Source organism: Xyrauchen texanus, chromosome 41 (assembly GCF_025860055.1).
Source record: "Xyrauchen texanus isolate HMW12.3.18 chromosome 41, RBS_HiC_50CHRs, whole genome shotgun sequence".
Classification (NCBI taxonomy): Eukaryota; Metazoa; Chordata; class Actinopteri; order Cypriniformes; family Catostomidae; genus Xyrauchen; species Xyrauchen texanus.
Window position 1 is genome coordinate 14,027,021 of NC_068316.1, and position 18,174 is coordinate 14,045,194.

Below are 18,174 nucleotides of genomic sequence, written 5' to 3' on the forward strand. Positions count from 1 at the left end.
GTCATAGGCTTCCCTGCATCCCCTGTTGCCATCCATATTTCTCACACGTGGTAGCACTTCCCCTCTTTCTTCTGACTCCTCTAGCCACCTTTGGTTCTCTGAAGGATTCAGGATGTAGTTGTGTAGGATGCAGGCTGCAGTGACCACAGAATCAGCATTTGACAGCTTCACATTCATCTTTGTGTGGAGCACTCTCCATCTGGATGACAGAATGCCAAAGGCACACTCAATAACCATCCGTGCCCGAGACAATCTGTAATTGAACATTCTGCGCCATTGTGGAATTTGTTTCCCAGGAAATGGCCTCATCATATATGTCTTCAGGGGAAATGCAGCATCTCCCACCATGGTGTATGGCATCGGACCTTGTGCCTCAGACCCTGGCAAAGGGCAGTCTGCAGGCACAGACAACTTTTTGGCCTCCATTGCTCTTCCAAGTGCTGAACCACTATATACTCCTCCATCACTTGTTCTACCAAATTCACCCACTTGTAGAAAAGTGAATCGGTATTCAGCATCAGCCAGCACTAAGAGAACAATAGAGAATGTCCCCTTGTAATTAAAATACAAGCTCCCAGAATTTGCTGGTGACACTAAGGTGACCACCTATTGCATCAATTGCACCTATGCAATTTGGAAAATTAAATTTCTCCCAAAATTTTGTGGCAATATTTCTCCACATTTCCTCAGTTGGTTTTGGGAACTGGTACGCCATCATTTGCCTCTCAATAGCTCTGCATGCCATGTGGACAGATTCAGCCACGGTACTTGACACAAGCCTATATTGGAATGCTAGGCTGCTGAAACTCCCTGTACCAAGGAATCTGTGAACAAAAGAAACAATAATGTATTAAAATATATGCACTTTTTTCAGTGAATGAATGCAAGCGGAGATGGAGACTACTGAGAGATGCCTTTGTAAGGAGTAAAAAGCTAAAGAAAATGCCTAGTGGTGTCTTTCCTGTTGCCACATATGCAGGCCAGAAGGTTAGTATGTTTGTAATGTTGACAAAGTAACTCAACAATTAATTAAGGGAAACAACAATTGTCTAAAGAAATCTGTATGACTATTTTTGGAATACTGTTATACCGTATGTTTTCAAAATACATAACTAATTTGATGTAATTATATTACATTGTAAATGTACATTAATAACACCTGCTATTATTTCAGTTCAAAAACAACTTTGCAGCTAGAGGATGAACCGGTGGATATGAGTTTGGCTTAGGAGGATGTAGATCCAGAGATATGTCAGCTAAGCAGACCATACAGTCCCCTTACAGTTATACAAAGGCCTGCAACACCTGCGTTGGAAAATATAATATCTTTATCCCCCACCCCCAGCCACCTCTACTCCTCCATTATCAACACAAATAGCTGACACCCCTGCCCATCCCAAAGTGCAGGCAATAATGAATGAAGGTCGACAGAGACAAAAAAGGAGAAGAGTTGCATCACCAAGTCCAACTGAACAACAGCTTCTTGATATCATCACTCAACCAACAAGTACAGCTCCACCTCATGTACCAAGACAGGAGGATGAGATGTTCTATTTTGCCCTCAGTTTAGTGCCTAAACTAAACAGGCTTCATTGAAGGAACCAAAATAGGGCACAAATCCATATCCTCAGCTACCTTGCAAATGTGGAATTAGAGGACAAAAATCACAGAAATCAAGCAACACAAGCCGGCCCTGTGTTCTCAAGTACCCAGCCCCCACAAACCACAGGATTTCAGCCAATCCACCCCACCACCTCCTGCCATGAACTCCACACCCATCATATGACACCTCCCCCTACTACATCCTACCATCAGCATGGATCAGAACAGGACTCCTCTCCTGTTTTTCATCAGTTACCTTAGTTCTATAATGTTTTTGGTTGTACACAAAACTTATTTGTTTATTGTGAATTATTATTAGGTTTGCAATATTTGTTCATTTAAATTATTTTTATTTAAGTTATTACTTTAATGTTCTTTTTAAGGTCAAAAGTGAAGTTCTCTTACTAATATGTAAAACGTTTTCCCATATATGCATGTCTGAGTTGTAATGTCTTTTGATTGTACTTATTAAAATATTTCTATTATGTTTTTCTTTATATAAATATATATTATATTTGAAAATGCAACAATTTTCTAAAAAAATGCATTATATATATATATATATATACATTATTTTATAAGTACACTGGTTGAAACTTACACTTTTGTTGTATTTTCTAAATGTGACTAGTAAAATAATAAAAAATATATACTTTGAAACAAAAATTATATTTGTTAATTTCTACATGTAATTAATGTGTACTTTATCTGTCCTGACCTCAGTGTAACAGCAAGCCTCTGCTTGGGTTCGATGGACGCACGATACGTTGTGGTTTGCCTTGTGATGTCTGCTCCAACCAGAGAAAGAACATTATCCATCTGTACGGCACTCATCCGAAAGTACTTTAGGTGCCGGTCACTGTAAAGTTCTGAGACAAGATGGTAATAAGCACCAAACTGTCTCCTTCCTCGGCTGACTGAGAATGAGCGTCTCATTCTTCTCCTTCTTAACAAAAGATATAGCGCGATAGATTTTCTTCTGTCAACAACTGGAACTACACGTAAAACAAAGAATCACAATGATTAAAATTAATTTTCATACTGTTTCAATGTCTTAAACAATGTCAAAGTTAACGTTTGGATTTAAAATCAAAATTACTTACACATTTTTGATTTTGTGGCACACAGAAACTGCGGATCAGTAGCGCACTACAAACGCAGCATATGTGAAAGCACTATAGCACGTGCTGCTCCTGTACCGCACACGGAGTATGTGTGAAACGGGCGTCAGAGGAAAGCGCTGCAGAGGGTCATCAACACGGCCCAAAAAATCGCCGGCTGCCCTCTCCCCACACTGGAAGAACTACACAGCTCCAGTTGCATCAAAAAAGCACAGAACATTATAAAGGACTCTTCACACCCTGGACACTCTCTGTTTGAGTTGTTGCCGTCAGGCAGACGATTCAGATCAGTCAAAACATGGACAAACAGTTTCAAACACAGCTTTTATCCTACAGCAATTACCATCCTCAATACTGCTAATTAATTTAAATTTAAAGTAATACTGTTTACAACTGACTGTAAAAAAGGGATGTGCAATGATAAAATTTACTTTTATGTGGGTATGTGGGCATACTTTGGCAGTTTTTATATATACAATTTATTGATTATCTTTTTTTTTAATGATTTTATGAATGATGTACTGACTGGTGAGCACTTTAAATTCCGTTGTACTGGTGACAATGACAATAAAAGGATCTAAAAAAAAAAATCTATCTCTATCAATTAGTAGACCAAAAATGTTATTAGTCGGTTAGTCACAGAAAAAAAAAAACGTGTGGTGAAGTCACGCAGTCCGTGAGGGACAGATTGTTAATGGAGGGTGCTTGTGATATTTACAATATGTCAGGCAGGAAATCCAAATCAGTGGTTTAACCTCAATTTATGAAGCCACGCAAGTGCTTTGTGTATGTTGTAATTTACAACTTAGTTTACCACTTTATTTACAAAATATGAATCTTGAACACGTGTTTACACAACGTCTGCTCATGCATCAATACAACATGTATGCATTGTGGTGCTCTCATGAAAGCATGCTGGTGATTAATATTTTGTAAATGTAGTAGATTATGTGGTAACACTTTAGAATACTGTATCTTACTTAATGCATAACTAATAAGGAATTACTGCAGAACTAATAGGTAATTCTTCATTAACACTTAAGTCACTACTATTAACTACTAAGGAAGATGTGTTAACTAATCAGTATGTAATAGCATTTTATAATTGTGTTAAGTAACAATTAACTAATCAATAACTATTGAATTCAGTCATGCCTCCTGATGAACTACTTTTAATTATCTACTAATTCAGCTTCAGAAGAAATAACTATTAAGTAACTACTAATGAACAGTCATACACAATTAGCCATTAGAATAATCAGGTTGTGGCCCTTTCTTCTTCCTTACTATTAATGTTATTATTACTATGGAAATGCAATATGCAGTTCGTGGAATTACTACACTACCAAAATGAGTCATTTCAGCATATTTAAGAATTTTGGCCTGTATGGTCAATTGCGTTGTGAGTGTGGTCTGTAACCAGAAATCAACTACGGAATGGAGCCCCATCCCCACAATAAGTGACTAGCCAACTTACCTCAGGTAGGTTTATGATTTATATACAGTATAGTGTGTGTGTCTCTTGTTTTCCTCAGCACATATCTCATTAACTTTGGGTAAATTATCCCTGTATGTAAGGCAATGACTGAGGGGAAGGGAAAATACAGGGAACCCATAAGCAATTAATACAGAATTACCACTTAATTATGAGGGAATTACTTACAACCTGGAACAGTATTCTAAAGTGGAAATACAGGGAACCCATGAGTAATTAATAAAGAATTAACACTTAATTATGAGGGAATTACTTACAACCTGGAACAGTATTCTAAAGTGGAAATACAGGGAACCCATGAGTAATTAATAAAGAATTAACACTTAATTATGAGGGAATTACTTACAACCTGGAACAGTATTCTAAAGTGGAAATACAGGGAACCCATGAGTAAATAATACAGAATTAACACTTAATTATGAGGGAATTACTTACAACCTGGAACAGTATTCTAAAGTGGAAATACAGGGAACCCATGAGTAATTAATAAAGAATTACCACTTAATTATGAGGGAATTACTTACAACCTGGAAACAGTATTCTAAAGTGGAAATACAGGGAACCCATGAGTAATTAATAAAGAATTACCACTTAATTATGAGGGAATTACTTACAACCTGGAACAGTATTCTAAAGTGGAAATACAGGGAACCCATGAGTAATTAATAAAGAATTAACACTTAATTATGAGGGAATTACTTACAACCTGGAACAGTATTCTAAAGTGGAAATACAGGGAACCCATGAGTAAATAATAAAGAATAAACACTTAATTATGAGGGAATTACTTACCACCTGGAACAGTATTCTAAAGTGGACATACAGGGAACCCATGAGTAATTAATAAAGAATTAACACTTAATTATGAGGGAATTACTTACAACCTGGAACAGTATTCTAAAGTGGAAATACAGGGAACCCATGAGTAATTAATAAAGAATTAACACTTAATTATGAGGGAATTACTTACAACCTGGAACAGTATTCTAAAGTGGAAATACAGGAACCCATGAGTAATTAATAAAGAATTAACACTTAATTATGAGGGAATTACTTACAACCTGGAACAGTATTCTAAAGTGGAAATACAGGGAACCCATGAGTAATTAATAAAGAATTAACACTTAATTATGAGGGAATTACTTACAACCTGGAACAGTATTCTAAAGTGGAAATACAGGGAACCCATGAGTAATTAATAAAGAATTAACACTTAATTATGAGGGAATTACTTACAACCTGGAACAGTATTCTAAAGTGGAAATACAGGGAACCCATGAGTAAATAATAAAGAATAAACACTTAATTATGAGGGAATTACTTACAACCTGGAACAGTATTCTAAAGTGGAAATACAGGGAACCCATGAGTAATTAATAAAGAATTAACACTTAATTATGAGGGAATTACTTACAACCTGGAACAGTATTCTAAAGTGGAAATACAGGGAACCCATGAGTAAATAATAAAGAATAAACACTTAATTATGAGGGAATTACTTACAACCTGGAACAGTATTCTAAAGTGGAAATACAGGGAACCCATGAGTAATTAATAAAGAATTAACACTTAATTATGAGGGAATTACTTACAACCTGGAACAGTATTCTGAAGTGAAAATACAGGGAACCCATGAGTAATTAATAAAGAATTAACACTTAATTATGAGGGAATTACTTACAACCTGGAACAGTATTCTAAAGTGAAAATACAGGGAACCCCATTAATGAATGATTATCTGGTACAGATCTGTAATTCCACATTACAAGACGACAAATTATAAGAACATTGGAATTTATTGCAATAAGTGTTGATAACATGCTTTCAATATTTGTTTTAATTTTATTTGCACACTAGAAAACAAACAGAAGGTAAACACTGTCATAAAGAAAGCATTGTTTTAATACCAAAACTTTTACATCAAACGACCAAAAACTGACCAAACATAACAACAGATAAAACTTCAAGAAATAAAATCTGAAATCAAAACCTGAACCTGAACACTGAGCAATGTTTCTCTGACACATGCATGTATTAAATCAAGTTACTTTTTGTTTTGACAAAGGTCAATGAGCAAGCCATTTGTCTTTTTTTGGACAATGACACTTCGAAGTGGCTCCTTCATGCACATTTCTTTGCATTGTTCTGCAAACTGTGACAGTTTCTGTCCTCTATGGAATGTTTCACGCAAGGTCTTGTAGGCTTCAACGTCACAAGCCTCTAGCTCAGATATTGCTGCGGTATCTACAATTGTTTGCGTTCCACCCCACACTTGTGGGGTGCCAGTGTTTTGGTGATTCCCTGTTGCAAGTACTGCAGGACCTTTTTGTACCTTTGTATTGCATGCTCTGGTAGAAACACTGGGAGAGGAAAAAGGTGCATGATTAGTAAGTACCTCAAATAAGAATATCACCTGTTGTGACAATATCAATCACATAGAGTTCACTGCCACATATGGTACAACCCCCATTAGGTCCTGATCTCATCATTATTTAGGATTACATGAACAATGTTGGTTACACTGAATATTCATTTAGCTTTCTATGATGTTAATTGAGAAGCGAAAACTATTTATGGCATTGGTTTTGATAACGTACTGTCTAGACAAAAAAAAATTCTAAGACTTTTCCCCAGTACTTTAGGACACCATTATAACAATGATGACCATTATGACAATGACAACATACCTCTTCTGCTTTTTTGCATTTTGTGTTTTGCTTTCTTCTCTGATTTTTTCTTATGTTTCCTCTATTTGTGGGGTGAAGAGGAAACAGATGAATCAGAGGTGGAATAAGATACAGATTCATCGGAAAAGGATGAAGAGTCAACTTTTTAGATTTTTTTTTCTTTTCCTTTCTTGCCCTTCTTTTCGACTTCTTGTTTTCTTCATGCAGGGCGTCTTCTTCATCGGAAGAGTCAGGGTTAACAACCAAACTTGGGGTTTTGGCGAAAGCTCTCATCCTTTGTTGACAACGCTGATTAGAATTACAAACAAAACTACATTTAATTTAATTTTAATTATTTGGCATCCTACACATGTGAGCTACTTCATTGATTAGCACTAAACAATGCATTTGGACAAGACTTGTGCTTGTAAATTGTTTACCAATTTAAATACTCTTACAATTAAAAATAATTACTTAGCATATATAAATCTTCAAAATACAGCACAGTAAAATAATATAAAGATGATTTTATTAATTTAGTAGATGCTTTTATCCAAATAAAGTTAGAAATGAAGAAACATACAAACCAAAATGATCCTTTTGAGGCAATAAAAAAGTGAAATGTCTTAATTAGTCATTGTATATTGTATGCATTCAAATTATTACTTTTTTACGAGTAAATCTTTATAAAGTTTAAAGAATTTAAATTAGTGCATATAATTTTTTTTTTTTTTACAGTACTTGCTTTTAATTAGACAGAGAGCATTTTACCATTTGTCAGACTGCTGCGCAGGAAATCCCTCTCACTCTCTAGGTCTCTGCATTTGTCCTCAAGTACTTTGATTTTTGATTTCAAAATTGAGATTTCTTCCTTATTTTTCATTAAGGACAACTGCTGGGTTGGTGCTGGTGGTGCTGATGCTTCTGTTGAAACAAAACACAAACATTTTATTTATGTTGTGACTACAGCCAAAGTTGATAGGTTTTATTATTAGATTAAATATAAAATAATCATATAAAATGATGTTGTGATAATGTGAACATTTACAGAACTCAAAATGTTCCACTGCACAAAAAGAGCATTTATTGTTTTAACCCTACAAAAACAAATAGTTTTAAAAAGTAATGCATGTAATCTAAGTAATATTTACCACAGTTTTCATTTTAATCATTAATCTGGTAACCAAGGTTTACCAGGACTATTCACTAGCAGAAAACATCTCGGGTTACTTGAATGTAACCCTTGTTCCCTGATAAAAGCGGAATGAGATGCTCCGCTGAAAGCGCTTTGGGGACAACTTCATGTGCGTGACCAGCTGTGAATATGTGTGTAACACGTCACTGAACATTGACCGGAATGTATAGCCTCTCCTGGTGTAATCATTGGATGCACCTGTGGCTGGGCTATGAATAGATGCATGCGTCTTCAGGTATTTTGTCTGAAGAGCAGTTCTGGGGCATCCCAGTGCGGCAGGGAAGCACAGCATCTCGTTCTGCTTTTATCAGGGAACAAGGGTTACATTCAAGTAACCTGAGACTAGCTACACTTCTGATGCTGTGCTGAAAGCGCTTTGGGAACGAGAATACCCACGCCGCCGCACTGGGGCTGTCCGGACCCCCTCTGGTTGTGTAGTGTGAGCGTGAGAGGTCTCAGTTATGAGCTTGAGATGTCGACTCAAGGACAGAATAGTCCGGAGTGGCATGAACATCTAAACTATAAAATCTAATGAATGTGTGCGGAGAGGACCAACCTGCTGCATCACAAACATGTTGCAGAGGGACACCTCTAGCCAAGGCTTTGGAGGAGCCGACCCCTCCTTTAGAGTGAGACTACTGGCGAAGCTTGACCGCACGCCTTGTAGGCCATGGCAATAGTGTCCCTCACCCAATGCGACATAGTCTGCTTGGTGGCGGCCTCCCCCCTGTTGCGGCCCCCATGGCAAACAAATAGTTACCCTGATTTACGCCACTGGCTAGTGCGGTGGACATAAGTCTGAAGGCCACAGACTGGACAAAGTCTGTGAAGTCTTTCCTGCTCTGCCGTTGTAAACGGCGGGAAGCAGAAGGCCTCGAGAATGACCGGATGTAAGGTCGAGGAAGGTAGCTTAGCCAGGTAGTCAGGGTGAGGGTGAAAAATTGCTTTAGCCATTCCTGGGGCAAATTCTAAACAGGCCGGCAAGACAGACAGAGCCTGTAGATCCCCAATTCTCTTTAGAGAGGTAATCGCCATACGAAAAACCATCTTGAGAGTCAGAAGTCTGAAAGACGCTGACTCTAGAGGTTCAAAGGTGGTCTCAACCAGACCCTTAAGGACTATTGCTAAGTCCCATGAAGGGGTCCTGGTCCTAGCAGGAGGCCTCAATCATATGGCTCCATGAATGAAGCGAGCGAGTAGAGGATGCCTACCCAAAGGCACCCTGTCCATCAAGGCGTGGCAAGCCAAAATGGCGGCCACATAGACCCTGAGAGTAGCGGGGCATATGCCTGCTGACATTCTTTCCTGCAGAAAGTCCAGAACTGAAGCAATCTGGCAGTTAACTGGATCTGCATTATGTGAACTGCACCATCGTTCAAAGAAACCCCACTTATTGCCATAGATTCTTCTGGTAGAGGGAGCCCTAGCACTTAGAATGGTCCTCAGGTGAAAGCCCTGTGTTCCTAAGTTGGTACCCTTCAGGGGCCAAACATGAAGATTCCACAGTTCGGGCCTGGGATGAAATATTGTCCCCTGTGCCTGAGATAGAAGGTCCCTCCTGTCTGGAATCGCTCAAGGTGAGCTGTCGAGGAGAGATATTAACTCCGAGAACATACCCTGTTCGGCCAGCGCAGCGCTATCAGTAAGAGGCAAGACCCTTGCTGGCGAACTCTGGCCAAGACTCCCGGGAGCAGAGAAACTGGAGGAAATGCATACACACGCATTCTGGGCCACATATGAGCCATCGCGTCCAGACCCAGGGGGGCTGGGTGACTCAGAGAGAAGTAGAGGGGACATTGCGCTGTCTCTTGAGAGGCGAAGAGGTCCACTTCTGCCCTGTAAAATCTCACCCAGATTTATTGCACTACCTCGGGGTGGAGTTTCCACTCCCCCGTCGGTATCTTCTGTCTGGACAGTAAATCCGCTCCCACATTCATGCATCCAGGGATATAAATCGCCCTGAGTGACAGGAACTTGCCCTGGGCCCAAAGGAGAATCTGACGTGCCATAAAATTCTGCTGGCGAGAACGTAGGCCTCCTTGATGATTTATGTAGGAGACTGCTGCTGTGTTGTCCACCCACACAAGTGGATGATACACGCGCCCCGTCCAGAGGGGGACTAACCCCACAAGACTGAGCGCAAGACCATCAGGGTTTCCTTCTTTTGGAAATTACACCCCTGATGTCTTGCTTTGGAGGCTGCTAAATGCGACGAGCCTGTCCCCAGTCTTTACGAGGGGGAGCACGACTCACCACGCTCTGCTTCTGGGCCTCCCTTCTAGTCTGGGTGGCCGACGGCCCCGCCCCCTGAGTGCGGTGAGGAAAGAACTGCCCAAAGGCTTCCTCGTGGCTTTTTGCCTCCTGGAACCTGGAGATAACCATATTCATGGTGTCTCCAAAGAGGCCAGAAGGCAAAACCGGGGCATCAAGCAGGAAAATTCTGTCTTTATCCCTGATGCCCGAAAGGTATCTAAAGCAGACATAGGCACGGGCTGTCTGCTTGGTCGCATGGAGAGATAGATCTGTGGCCCGACGAAGCTCCGAGAATGCTTCCTCGTCGAGCGTGGTACCCGCACTCAGATCCTTCAGCAGGTTAGCCTGGTATGCCTGTAACACAGGCAAAGTGTGCAGAGCAGCACCAGCCGGACACACTGGTTGATACGCCCTCCCCAATAGCATGGAGGTAGTCCTGCACGGCTTAGTGGGGAGAGAGGGTTTTAACAGTGATGATGCCGAACCCGGCGAGAGATAACCCGAAAGTCAAACCACGATAGTCGAATATACCGACATCAAGGGCACGTGGACACAGGAAATATAAAGCTTCCTCCATGAACGAGAGAGCTTGTCATGGAGGTTGTCAAAGAAGGGAAGGGACTGATGAGGCGTTCCCTTCCCTTGGCCACCAGACAGAAATCTGTCTTCTAACTTGGAGCGTTTGGGGTTCTCTTGTTGGCGCGGCCAGTCTATTTGCAGCCTGGCCAACGCATGAGTAACCACATAGAGTAATTCCTCCAAAGATTTTGAATCGTGTTTGGAATGCTCGGATGTGGGTAACTCGAAGTCCGCAGACTCAAGAGATTCAAGTGTAGCTTTTTGTAAAGGGAACAGGAAGTTGCGCAGCTCTGCTTTGTTTACAGTGGTTAGATGGTAACCAGTATATTTCTGCTTTTTTTTTATTATTGACATTTAATTCGACCCATTAGGCAGCATACATGCCACATACAGCATAGGCCTACATGGTAAATAAATTAAAAGTTCTAAAACACTAAACACATATTTGCGGTATTTTGAAGTGGCCATGGTAACAATAACATATGCATATTCATACCGAATTCTGTGAGCCACCTAATTATGTGACCGCATATAAAATGTATACCGTGATGGTACTGGCATATGTCTAAATTACTAGATGCTAATACTGTACAAATTTGAAAAACAGACATTGAGGTCGTGCCCTTTTGCGCAGATTTTTCCTCTCCATCGCCATGCTTTCTTCCGAGCTGGAACCGTATGTCCTACGTCGATTCTCCAACCCTATTTGCGTATAATGCCTGTGTCTGCTGATGAATTCAATCATTGAGTTCATTACTCCAAAATTCAATTATATTATAGGCTGGCTTTATTCCAGTTATTTGAATTTCTTCCAACATTTTAATAACGTTTCTGTTTTTCATTCTGTCTTTCTCAAATTGTATGCACGCCATGTTTGATACGCTAAATTTCTCTTAAATCAAATGCTACTCTCCGGATCTTTTGAGCCGGTTCATAAATATGACTGATCCGAATGATACTTTTGTGTACGTCCTGGGATCACATTCACTTTCCCTGACATTTCAAAATTAAAGTTTCGAAATGGTAAGTTATAATACTATCACGTGAATAGCTCAAGCTTGTCCAATGAGTGCACTGCTTTTTCAGATATTAAGTGGCGCAAGGGTAGTAGGCTACGTTAATTTTCCAAATTAGGCGCCAACTAAATTGTAGGTATTTTAACCGCTTTATTTATTTCAGAGCTATTTTGTGTATATCTATCGAAATAATGGGCCTTGGAACGAAAGTTCATTCACTTTGTGGGCAAACCAGCAGAAGAGGGACAAGAAGGTTAATTAAATGGCTACAAAAACATAGACTCATCAAGTCAAGGATGAAATGCAGACTTTGTTTAAGAAATATGAAATTAAAGAACACACAAACAGGCGATGGATACGAATGGTAAATGTAGATTTTTTTTAAAAAGTAAAACAACAATTGATCATGCTAAATTGTATATTGTAGGCCTACCATATTTAATTTCTAATCTAAATGCTAGATGTTTATGGTGGTTTCAGGGAATGTCGAAGACGAATACACTGTCAGAAAGTGACAAAGACATGCAGGGCAGGATCAGTCTTTGAGAAAAGTAAGATCACCTTACAAAACTGGATGAAGTTCATGTACCGGTAGGTAATATATAGATATATTTAATATACTCAGTTACACCGTGTCTATACCAGACGCGACTGATGTGGTGCCGCGCCGCAACAGCTTGAGGCTGTCTACAAAAGACGCGACAATGCGACCGTTGCAAATCTATTTGTTTTTATGTTAGAAGTATCACAATTGCTTGAAGTATGTCAGAAACAGAATGGGGCATCAGTTTACTGAATATGTAGTGACGCATCCAGTAGACAGCATCACTGATTATATGGGTTCTACTTGATTTTGTCGCGCCGGTCGCGTCTGATGTAGACACGGTATTAGTTTAATCTGTGCATCATAATCTCTAGTTAAAGCACGGTAAAACAGTTATAATCCATATGATTTTCACATTTATTTTCAGATACTGTCAAGGACTAAGATTAAGGCAGGTCGACATGATGCAGGATGGCATAGCTGGAAGTTCAGCAACCCTGAGTAAAATGAGTCAAAAGCTTAGATTAATCTGTAAAGATGCTTTAAAGAGGTATAGAAAGAAGACTGGACAGAGTATGGGTGGAAGAACAGAGTTCATTGTTATAGATGAAAGCAACTTCCGCCATAAAAGGAAGGTGGGATATCTTTTTTATTATAATACATTTAATGTGTAACATTGCTAGGGACATTTCACAGTTAACCACCACCAAAAAAGTTTGTTTAAACACATTCATTTTAAAGTACAAAGCTTATGCATGAAATCAGAAAAAAGCAGTTGTTAACAGCATTTTTTTATTTCTAGTATGGTCGTGGAAGAGTAGGTGAAACATGGAAAAGGAAAAAGTGGGTGTTCGGCATGCTGGCCATAAAGGCTCAAAGACGACGACCGATTTTGCGACTTGTAGAACGGCGTTCAAGACATCATCTCATTCCCATCATCAGAAGACATGTTCGCCCACGATCCACAATTATAAGTGATCAGTGGAGACCCTATAGGGCTTTGACAAGGCTGGGCTACACTCACTACTCTGTGAATCACAGCAGGTTCTTTGTGAACCCAAACCATGGAGGGCACACACAACATATTGAAAGGGCGTGGTCTACATACAAAAGTCAGATCTGGAGATTGAGAGGCAACAAGACCGAGAAGCTCTTGAAGGAACACTTGGCTTGTATAGAGTGGTCTTATTGGATGGGGATGGAGCACAGATATGGTCCTCTGGGGCGTTTGATGAAGGACATTAGAAAGTATTACTCTAAGGAATTACATCATATATTGTAATTCAAACATTACAACGTTCAGTAAAGTTGTTTGAGGATATGAAACTAATAAAAAAAAGTGAAACAAACACTTGTGTCAAACTTTACTAAAATGCTAAATCAGTATTACAACTCAGTTACTATGTAACATGCTTGTTGAAGTTGTTTCAAAACAATCATTCATTAATGGGGTTCCCTGTATTTCCACTTTAGAATACTGTTCCAGGTGGTAAGTAATTCCCTCATAATTAAGTGTTAATTCTTTATTAATTACTCATGGGTTCCCTGTATTTCCACTTTAGAATACTGTTCCAGGTTGTAAGTAATTCCCTCATAATTAAGTGTTAATTCTTTATTAATTACTCATGGGTTCCCTGTATTTCCACTTTAGAATACTGTTCCAGGTTGTAAGTAATTCCCTCATAATTAAGTGGTAATTCTTTATTAATTACTCATGGGTTCCCTGTATTTCCACTTTAGAATACTGTTCCAGGTTGTAAGTAATTCCCTCATAATTAAGTGTTAATTCTTTATTAATTACTTATGGGTTCCCTGTATTTCCACTTTAGAATACTGTTCCAGGTTGTAAGTAATTCCCTCATAATTAAGTGTTAATTCTTTATTAATTACTCATGGGTTCCCTGTATTTCCACTTTAGAATACTGTTCCAGGTTGTAAGTAATTCCCTCATAATTCAGTGGTAATTCTTTATTAATTACTCATGGGTTCCCTGTATTTCCACTTTAGAATACTGTTCCAGGTTGTAAGTAATTCCCTCATAATTAAGTGGTAATTCTGTATTAATTACTTATGGGTTCCCTGTATTTTCCCTTCCCCTCAGTCATTGCCTTACATACAGGGATAATTTACCTGTAAGTTAATGAGATATGTGCTGAGGAAAACAAGAGACACACACACTATACTGTATATAAATCATAAACCTACCTGAGGTAAGTTGGCTAGTCACTTATTGTGGGGATGGAGCTCCATTCCGTAGTTGATTTCTGGTTACAGACCACACTCACAACGCAATTGACCATACAGGCCAAAATTCTTAAATATGCTGAAATGACTCATTTTGGTAGTGTAGTAATTCCACGAACTGCATATTGCATTTCCATAGTAATAATAACATTAATAGTAAGGAAGAAGAAAGGGCCACAACCTGATTATTCTAATGGCTAATTGTGTATGACTGTTCATTAGTAGTTACTTAATAGTTATTTCTTCTGAAGCTGAATTAGTAGATAATTAAAAGTAGTTCATCAGGAGGCATGACTGAATTCAATAGTTATTGATTAGTTAATTGTTACTTAACACAACTATAAAATGCTATTACATACTGATTAGTTAACACATCTTCCTTAGTAGTTAATAGTAGTGACTTAAGTGTTAATGAAGAATTACCTATTAGTTCTGCAGTAATTCCTTATTAGTTATGCATTAAGTAAGATACAGTATTCTAAAGTGTTACCGTTAATTCTCATGAGAGCCTTTTGTTTTCTCAAGGAGTAGCCCAGACTCACTGGCACCCGCCTTACAAGGTTTCATTTAATTTCCTCCATTGAAACTCCTTACTGGAACTCCCCAAATGACTCCTTTACTTCACTTATTTTCTTTTTCAAAACGACTTGTATTTATTACCTTGTATAGCACCATTTCTTTTATTCTGCTCTCCCTCTCTCTCTGTTCTTCATTTCTACAAACAATCAGTAGATTTCCATCTCTCAAAACCGTTGCCATATTTACATCCCCAATCTGATTTCGCAAAACAGTTCACTGGACTCATTGTTGAAATTCCCTTCTCCTCGCTGTTGGGCCTGATGTATTCAGATACAAGACAAAGGCAGGCCTAACACAGTCGTAAAGCCTGACTGAGGCCCACAAAAACAAAGTCATAAAGCTTGCTGATAAAAACCATGCCAAAATCAAACAAAGGGAGTACAAAACCGACAACAAATCCCAAGCCTTGCTCACTTTACAACTGTGTGAAATTCCAAAGGATCGAACTCTCAACTCCTATTGGATGAGGCACTCAACAGAACGCACCTCAACTATGATGTCATCAGGAGTAGAAATACCTTCGGAAATCATCTGTTCCTGGCTTCCAGTGACGTGCCATATGTAGACGTAGCTCATCGCTGCTCTCAGGTGTTGCCTCGTTGCACAAGGAATTAACGTGCAACTTGAAACTGCGGCCATACAATCTCTATCTCGCTGGACGAGTTGGGATTACTCTGTGTTCCACCGAACACTGTAACGGATCCGAAGGAAACCACCGAGCAATCTGCCAAGCAATCTTCATCTGTTTGCCTGCAGAAGTGAAGAAAGAAGAATCCCCTTCCCTCTTCAATCAAGTTGACGTCGCTGATTTCTCCGCCAGCCCGCTGACAGAGTGAGGAAACGGCCTCCCATCATCACCCGAGCCTCGAGGAACCAAGACAGAGTCAAACGACGGATGAACACACGTTCTACATGCGTCCCCACGCGATCCAATTAAGAGGTTAACGTCTGGTCAGAGATAGGATATTTAGGTGTGTTATTCTTGTGGATCAAGTTTATTGTTTGTACAGTTTTATGGACCGCCGAGTCTGCTCATTGTTGCTAATACTACTCAAGGTTTTAATGTAACATACTGTTACCACAAAAGAGAGTTTGCTGTGTTGTAATCCAACCACGTTGGACTGTTGTGTATTTACGCCATTGCGGATGAGACCTGCACACTGTGTTTATCCATTAAAGGACCAAAGGCCGCGGGACGGGTTACAAGCCGTTCACCGCTTCTCTGAGTGATAAACTAACAGTTGCCTTTGCTCCCACGATCGCGACCGGCTTCAGCGCCGCCACATTATTCTCTCTCTCTCTCTGTCGTACTAACCACACACATGAGTGCGTGACCCCTCACAAACATTTGGCTATTATATAACTTTGTGATAAAGCTCAGCTATGTCCACAAGTTATCGCGCATGCGGAGACACGCTGTAAACGGGCAGACGCCATTAACCGGCTTCTCTGCCCACATTCGCGGCCATACTCTCTGGCCGGAAATCTCACGTGACATACTCTCCACGAGAGTCATGTCCGCCATTTTGTTCACGTCACTCCTCTCACACACACACATACACACACACATACCGTCCTCTCATGTGATGTAGGCTATTTTGGTTACCATATCTAATCACGTCACTGTTTAGTTTGTAGTTGTAGGTCGGAAGTTTATTAACTGCATTGTATTAATTATTAATTGATATTACTGCATCAATAAACTTTGTTATATTTCAAAGAGAAGTGTTTTGGTTTGTTTTGCATACACGTGTCAAAGGCTGGCAGGGGATGCCAGTGCTCGAATTCAAACCTTCGTTGTTTCCTTTTTAATCTTGATGATCTACGGACATCGATTTTCCTAAGGGAACAATCTAATATTGAGACTGTTATACTGTCTGGTTATTAGTCCTTGATTCCAGGGTGGTGCCCCGTCGACGTTAATCATAATTAATATTCTATTGATTTTGATAATTGTTAAATTTGAAGGATCAATGAGCTAGTGTTAAAGTCTAATTGATGTTTAATTAGTTTTAATAATTAATTATTATATTGATAATAGTTAATATTCTATTAAATTTGATGACTGTTTATTTAAAGGATTAAAAACTAACATTGATTCTAATCAATGTTCTATTGATTTTAATAATTGATAATTGTTTATGATAATTATTAATTATTGCTAATAACCAAACCCACTTCTAAACTGTGAGCCCTACATCGCCAAATCTCAATATTATTTTAAATTCCAAACTTTCTTGATCACTCTCTTTCCCTCCTCTATCATATCTTCCACTAGATCTGGTTTTCTTTGCCCTAATCCCTCCCAATTTATTCTCTCTTTTCTCCCTCATTCTACCACTTCCTTGACTTAGTTCCATACTATCATCACTATTAGATTCTCCCCCCCCCCCACTATGGTCCATTCACAACACAGCTCCTTACCCACCACTGCTTTTTTCAATTAATTTAATTTTCCCATTCTTGTTAGCTCTCCAAGTTTCCGACCTCCAGTTGATAAACATGTTTTCCTTCGAACACCTAAACCCATTGATTTTGGCAGTTATGAGCTGATCCTTGGAAAATCCTTGGACTGTGTTTTTCCACTTCAGCAAAGAGACACTGAGTTTGAAGGCCTTAAAAGACATCCATAGGTACACCTCCAATCAGAAGCTAATTGTCTAAAGGCTTGGTATAATATTCCAAGCTGCTTAAAGGCACAGTTAACTTAGTGTATGTAAACCTCTGACCCACTGGAATTGTGATATAGTCAATTAAAAGTGAAACAATCTGTCTCTAAACAATTGTTGGAAAAAATGGTTGCACAAAGTAGATGTACTAAATGACTTGCTAAAACTATAGTTTACTAATATGAAATCTGTGGAGCGGTTAAAAAATGAG